Source organism: Salmo trutta, chromosome 12, assembly GCF_901001165.1.
Source record: "Salmo trutta chromosome 12, fSalTru1.1, whole genome shotgun sequence".
In the NCBI taxonomy this organism is placed as follows: Eukaryota; Metazoa; Chordata; class Actinopteri; order Salmoniformes; family Salmonidae; genus Salmo; species Salmo trutta.
Genome location: NC_042968.1, coordinates 88,221,608 through 88,229,632, shown reverse-complemented (window position 1 = coordinate 88,229,632; position 8,025 = coordinate 88,221,608). Strand labels below are relative to the sequence as shown.

Here is an 8,025-nt window from a genome sequence, read left to right as displayed (position 1 = left end):
GATGGCTGAATTCACTAACTAAGTATGTGAAAGTGAAGGTGAAAAAAATACAAAATATAGCTCTCGCTCTCTTGCTTCTCCTTCATTTTTGAAGAAAGTAATTTGTTCAAAACTGTTAAACTATTGTCTTTCTCTCTCTTTGAGTCAACTACCCACCACATTTTATGCACTGCAGTGCTAGCTAGCTGTAGCTTATGCTTTCAGTACTAGATTCATTCTCTGATCCTTTGATTGGGTGGACAACATGTCAGGTCATACTGCAAGAGTTCTGATAGGTTGGAGGACGTCCTCCAGAAGCTGTCATAATTACTGTGTTAGCCTATGGAAGGGGTTGAGATCCATGAGCCTCCTGGGTTTTGTATTGAAGTAAATGTACCAGAGCAGGACGGAAACTAGCTGTCCTCCGGCTACACCATGGTGCTACCCTACAGAGTGCTGTTGAGTCTACTGGAGACCGTCGTTTCAAAACAGAGTGTTTTAATAAATGATTTGGTGACGTGAATATATTTAGTATAGGTTTATCTAAAAACGATAACTTTTCTTTTACGTTTCACTATTTTTATTTTTATGAAATTCACTGAGGATGATGGTCCTCCACTTCTTCCTCTGAGGAGCCTCCACTGATAGGGAATAGGCTGCCATTTGGAACACACATTGAGGACTGACCCTTAACCTTATCCCTCTGGGACTTTCAGGGGAAAGAATTGTGTTTGCCCCTTCTGATCACACACATTATAGGCTACATAGATAAGCAGACACCCAGTCAAGTCAGCACACACACACACACACACTTTTTCAGAGCCTCACCTGTTGCCTACAAATGAACAAGCGGTCAGAGTGAGTGTCAATAGTCTATTTTTTCTCACAAACATTACTCACCATCGAGGGCAAGTCTGACTTTTACTCTTTGGAAGATTCCAAACAGGGTGGAAAAACATCTACTAGGCCTGCTGTTATAAAGTGAGTACATATTTTCTGTGTCATATTTCAGGACACTACAGAGTCCAGCATTAGAATGTAAAACCTAGTGTGGGCCTAGTGTAGAAAGTAAAGCAACACATAGAAGATTGTAACAAGTTGAAGGAATCTAAATGGACAAAGTAGGCCTACGTTATTTAAAAACGTTTAAATAAGATAGACTACATCTGTTAGTTTTTTTATGACCCCAAAAAAAGATAAAGGATTTTTTTTTAAGGGAAACAGCAAAAATGTCCCATCCAAATGATCTTCAAGTCACCACTATTGAATGTGTCAGTCCGTGTCATTCATATGTGATATTGTGAAGAAAATACCATAAAGGGCTGATTGGTGCAGTGCTGCTGAGATGGTTGTCCTCCTCCCAACAGCTTTTACCCCCAAGCCATAAGACTCCTGAACAACTAATCAAATGGCTACTCGGACTATGCACTGTGTCGCTCCCCCCCCCCCAATTTTAGAATGAGGCTGTAACGTATTAAAAGGTGGAAAAAGTGAAGGGGTCTGAATAGTTTCCAAATGCACTGTACCTCTCTCTATCTCTCTTCACCCACACACCTCTCTTTCGCTCTTTACTGTTCTGTTCCCTGTTCACTGTTCTGTTCCCTGTTCACTGTTCTGTACCCTGTTCACTGTTCTGTACCCTGTTCACTGTTCTGTACTCTGTTCCCTGTTCTGTTCCCTGTTCTGTTCACTGTTCTGTTCACTGTTCTGTTCCCTGTTCACTGTTCTGTACCCTGTTCACTGTTCTGTACCCTGTTCACTGTTCTGTACTCTGTTCCCTGTTCTGTTCCCTGTTCTGTTCACTGTTCTGTTCACTGTTCTGTTTCCTGTTCACTGTTCTGTTCCCTGTCCTGTTCCATGTTCACTGTTCTGTTCCCTGTTCTGTTCACTGTTGTCTGTTCCCTGTTGTCTGCTCCCTGTTCTGGTCACTGTTCCTTGTTCTGTTCACTGTTCTGTTTCCTGTTCACTGTTCTGTTCCCTGCTCAGTGTTCTGTTCACTGTTCTGTTCCCTGTTCTGTTCACTGTTCTGTTGTCTGTTGCCTGTTGTCTGCTCCCTGTTCTGTTCACTGTTCCCTGTTCTGTTCACTGTTCTGTTCTCTGTTCCCTGTTCACTGTTCTTCTCTGTTCACTTTTCACTGTTCTGTGTCTAGTGTAGACTATAGTCAACCCCTGACCCTCCCTATTCTCTGTCTAGTGTAGACTATAGTCAACCCCCGACCCTCCCTATTCTCTGTATAGTGTAGACTATAGTCAACCCCTGACCCTCCCTATTCTCTGTCTAGTGTAGACTATAGTCAACCCCTGACCCTCCCTATTCTCTGTCTAGTGTAGACTATAGTCAACCCCTGACCCTCCCTATTCTCTGTCTAGTGTAGACTATAGTCAACCCCTGACCCTCCCTATTCTCTGTCTAGTGTAGACTATAGTCAACCCCTGACCCTCCCTATTCTCTGTCTAGTGTAGACTATAGTCAACCCCTGACCCTCCCTATTCTCTGTCTAGTGTAGACTATAGTCAACCCCTGACCCTCCCTATTCTCTGTCTAGTGTAGACTATAGTCAACCCCTGACCCTCCCTATTCTCTGTCTAGTGTAGACTATAGTCAACCCCTGACCCTCCCTATTCTCTGTCTAGTGTAGACTATAGTCAACCCCTGACCCTCCCTATTCTCTGTCTAGTGTAGACTATAGTCAACCCCTGACCCTCCCTATTCTCTGTCTAGTGTAGACTATAGTCAACCCCTGACCCTCCCTATTCTCTGTCTAGTGTAGACTATAGTCAACCCCCGACCCTCCCTATTCTCTGTCTAGTGTAGACTATAGTCAACCCCCGACCCTCCCTATTCTCTGTCTAGTGTAGACTATAGTCAACCCCCGACCCTCCCTATTCTCTGTCTAGTGTAGACTATAGTCAACCCCCGACCCTCCCTATTCTCTGTCTAGTGTAGACTATAGTCAACCCCTGACCCTCCCTATTCTCTGTCTAGTGTAGACTATAGTCAACCCCTGACCCTCCCTATTCTCTGTCTAGTGTAGACTATAGTCAACCCCTGACCCTCCCTGTTCTCTGTCTAGTGTAGACTATAGTCAACCCCCGATCCTCCCTATTCTCTGTCTAGTGTAGACTATAGTCAACCCCTGACCCTCCCTATTCTCTGTCTAGTGTAGACTATAGTCAACCCCTGACCCTCCCTATTCTCTGTCTAGTGTAGACTATAGTCAACCCCCGACCCTCCCTATTCTCTGTCTAGTGTAGACTATAGTCAACCCCTGACCCTCCCTATTCTCTGTCTAGTGTAGACTATAGTCAACCCCTGACCCTCCCTATTCTCTGTCTAGTGTAGACTATAGTCAACCCCTGACCCTCCCTATTCTCTGTCTAGTGTAGACTATAGTCAACCCCTGACCCTCCCTATTCTCTGTCTAGTGTAGACTATAGTCAACCCCCGACCCTCCCTATTCTCTGTCTAGTGTAGACTATAGTCAACCCCTGACCCTCCCTATTCTCTGTCTAGTGTAGACTATAGTCAACCCCTGACCCTCCCTATTCTCTGTCTAGTGTAGACTATAGTCAACCCCCGACCCTCCCTATTCTCTGTCTAGTGTAGACTATAGTCAACCCCTGACCCTCCCTATTCTCTGTCTAGTGTAGACTATAGTCAACCCCTGACCCTCCCTATTCTCTGTCTAGTGTAGACTATAGTCAACCCCTGACCCTCCCTATTCTCTGTCTAGTGTAGACTATAGTCAACCCCTGACCCTCCCTATTCTCTGTCTAGTGTAGACTATAGTCAACCCCTGACCCTCCCTATTCTCTGTCTAGTGTAGACTATAGTCAACCCCTGACCCTCCCTATTCTCTGTCTAGTGTAGACTATAGTCAACCCCTGACCCTCCCTATTCTCTGTCTAGTGTAGACTATAGTCAACCCCTGACCCTCCCTATTCTCTGTCTAGTGTAGACTATAGTCAACCCCTGACCCTCCCTATTCTCTGTCTAGTGTAGACTATAGTCAACCCCTGACCCTCCCTATTCTCTGTCTAGTGTAGACTATAGTCAACCCCTGACCCTCCCTATTCTCTGTCTAGTGTAGACTATAGTCAACCCCTGACCCTCCCTATTCTCTGTCTAGTGTAGACTATAGTCAACCCCTGACCCTCCCTATTCTCTGTCTAATGTAGACTATAGTCAACCCCTGACCCTCCCTATTCTCTGTCTAGTGTAGACTATAGTCAACCCCTGACCCTCCCTATTCTCTGTCTAGTGTAGACTATAGTCAACCCCTGACCCTCCCTATTCTCTGTCTAGTGTAGACTATAGTCAACCCCTGACCCTCCCTATTCTCTGTCTAATGTAGACTATAGTCAACCCCTGACCCTCCCTATTCTCTGTCTAGTGTAGACTATAGTCAACCCCTGACCCTCCCTATTCTCTGTCTAGTGTAGACTATAGTCAACCCCTGACCCTCCCTATTCTCTGTCTAGTGTAGACTATAGTCAACCCCTATCTTTCCTGTCTCTCTCTCTTATGTGTCTTTCTGTCTGTTTGTCTCATTCTTTGCAGTCAAACAGGCAGGCCGCCACTCCAAAAGAACAGTTGAGGAGTCAGAGACAGGTCAATGGGGACCTCTTCTGGGGATTTCAGTGTACTATAACAGTTTGAGGACGAGTTAAAAAAGGACTTGGCAGAAAAATATTGCTTCACAATATTACAGTTTTTCTGACTTATCCTCTGGGGGGGCTCAATAAAGAGAATAAGAGAGAGAAGCTAATAGAGAATTGGGAGGGGTGGAGAGAGAAAGAAGTGATCTAAATCAATTCAACCCACTTGAGCACTCTATTGTACCATATAAATATTCAGGCCTGGACAAGTGACCCCAATCAGATTCTGTCAACACAATACACACTCTGCTCTCTCACAGAAAGAAAAAGACACACATACACACACACACACACACACACACATCACACTCACCGAGACACAAAAACACTACACATATGCACACACAGACTTTTACGCACACACCCAGATCCTTTCAGACAAAGGACTTAACAAGGTGATGAGTGCTTTAGCAGCTCAGCCTGTAGTAAATAAACTGGTTGGCTTGGTTCAACTGTCAGTAGCCCTTTACACTCGTACCTTGTATGCTGGTTGAAAATGGCAGATTTGGACACTGATAAGAGCCTAAATTGGAACGCAGTGGCTGTACAGTAACATGCTAAACATGATGTCGGAGCTCAGGTTCTCTGTTTTACAGCTCTGTATGGGTTTCGACTGACAGCCGTTCTGAACTTGACTACCCGCTAATCGGGCAACATTTGCAAATGTTTTGTTGTCTGAGTGAGGAGAATTCTGTAAATTAAGAGGACACAATGTATTTTTGAAAATTAGACGTTGAATATTATAATACACACCGCTTTGATGTTATACCAGTAGGCCAAACACCGTGAGTCCAAATGTGGACTTCACATTTCCATATCATAAACTCATGTCATATACAGTGTCAAGGTTCATCATCACTATGTTTGATGTACAAGTACAAGATGACATGGTGTTATACCTTGGGCTGTCCTGAACAGAATGAGCCTGTTTGTTTGTATTGCTATGAAATTTGTGAGAGCACTCATGACTTCATTTTATGAGCATCAAAAATGACAATATGCTTCATTGAATCGTCTTGTAAAATGTAGCTAGTCGTGTTGGTAATAGAACAAGCATTTAGATAATGACACACCTGACCCAGGGATTTATAATGGACCTTTTACGATTGCGTAAACAGTAATTGTGTAAAATAGGTGATACAGGGCTGTTCCAAACAAAAACAACTATAAGTGTTTTTGCTCTAGTTCCTCAACAGCAAAAATAGGAGAGCTCAAAAAAGCACATTATTGTTGAAGAATCTTCTTTGAGTTATAAGTGCATTGAAATGACTTAGGAACTGTGAATACTTTGGAGAGGTGTGTGTCCACTTGGAGAAACCAGTTAGTCCTCTCACTCAAATCCTTGTCATTTTTATGTCTTATGTTGCACCTACCCCACATTTTCAAGGAATATTATTATCATGTTGCTGAATGAATGTATCCAGAGGATTTCGTTAACAACAAATGCGGCAAAAAGTACAGTAAATGTAAAATGCACATAAAATCAACAGTGTAATGTTTGGATTCAGTCCCCGGTCAGGTGAACTGTTGTGTCCTCACAGCTGTCTGTGACCAGGCGAAAAAATCTTTCCAAGCTAAACCTTCAAATCATAACCGCTAACCTCTACACACAGCCTAGATCGTTATCGCCATTATTAACTAGCTAACATCATAGTCAACATAGCTACTAGAACTAACTGGTTGGTAAACCCACTACAATCATGCAGTACAGTGTAGTCAGCAAGTAGTTTAGCAGTTACACCAGCGGCCCCTGTGTCAATAAATTAATAAAACCAAAAGCTTACCTTGACTTGGAAGAGATCCTGTGTTGGATAACCATAGCCAGCTAGCTAACATAGCATCCCTCTCTGTTTGAGGCGGGTGTTTGAGTAGGCTAAACAAGATTTCTGAATTCACTAACTAAGTATGTGAAAGTGAAGGTGAAAAAAATACAAAATATAGCTCTCGCTCTCTGGCTTCTCCTTCATTTTTGAAGAAATTAATTTGTTCAAAACTGTTAAACTATTGTCTTTCTCTCTCTTTGAGTCAACTACCCACCACATTTTATGCACTGCAGTGCTAGCAAGCTGTAGCTTATGCTTTCAGTACTAGATTCATTCTCTGATCCTTTGATTGGGTGGACAACATTTCAGGTCATACAGCAAGAGTTCTGATAGGTTGGAGGACGGCCTCCAGAAGCTGTCATAATTACTGTGTTAGCCTATGGAAGGGGTTGAGATCCATGAGCCTCCTGGGTTTTGTATTGAAGTAAATGTACCAGAGCAGGACGGAAACTAGCTGTCCTCCGGCTACACCATGGTGCTACCCTACAGAGTGCTGTTGAGTCTACTGTAGACCGTCGTTGCAAAACAGAGTGTTTTAATAAATGATTTGGTGACGTGAATATATTTAGTATAGTTTTATCTAAAAACGATAACTTTTTTTTTACGTTTCACTATTTTAAAAAAAATGAAATTCACTGAGGATGATGGTCCTCCCCTTCTTCATCTGAGGAGCCTCCACTGATAGGGAATAGGCTGCCATTTGGAACACACTTTGAGGACTGACCCTTAACCTCATCCCTCTGGGACTTTCAGGGGAAAGAACTGTGTTTGCCCCTTCTGATCACACACATTATAGGCTACATAGATAAGCAGACACCCAGTCAACTCAGCACACACACACACACACACTTTTTAAGAGCCTCACCTGTTGCCTACAAATGAACAAGCGGTCAGAGTGAGTGTCAATAGTCTATTTTCTCTCACAAACATTACTCACCATCGAGGGCAAGTCTGACTTTTACTCATTGGAAGATTCCAAACAGGGTGGAAAAACATCTACTAGGCCTGCTGTTATAAAGTGAGTACATATTTTCTGTGTCATATTTCAGGACACTACAGTGAGTCCAGCATTAGAATGTAAAACCTAGTGTGGGCCTAGTGTAGAAAGTAAAGCAACACATAGAAGATTGTAACAAGTTGAAGGAATCTAAATGTTATTTAAAAACGTTTAACCTCTCTAGGGCAGGTGGCACCAAATCGTCCCACCTACGTAACAGCCAGTTGAATCCTGTGACGCGATATTCAAATACCTTAGAAATGCTATTACTTCAATTTCTCAAACATTTGACTATTTTACAGCATTTTAAAGACAAGACTCTCGTTAATCTAACCACACTGTCCAATTTCAAAAAGGCTTTACAACGAAAGCAAAACATTAGATTATGTCAGCAGAGTACCCAGCCAGAAATAATCAGACACCCATTTTTCAAGCTAGCATATAATGTCACAAAAACCCAGAAGACAGCTAAATGCAGCACTAACCTTTGATGATCTTCATCAGATGACACACCTAGGACATTATGTTATACAATACATGCATGTTTTGTTCAATCAAGTTCATATT

At 42.8% G+C, this 8,025-nt stretch overlaps 1 long non-coding RNA gene across 1 annotated transcript; it reads left to right on the top strand.

Moving 5' to 3' along the window:
* Window positions 1-483: 483 nt before the first annotated feature.
* On the top strand, window positions 484-7,087 carry LOC115204612 (uncharacterized). Its single transcript, XR_003880408.1, has 2 exons — window positions 484-516; window positions 7,036-7,087. It is a non-coding gene; the product is annotated as an uncharacterized LOC115204612 (long non-coding RNA).
* Window positions 7,088-8,025: the final 938 nt, after the last annotated feature.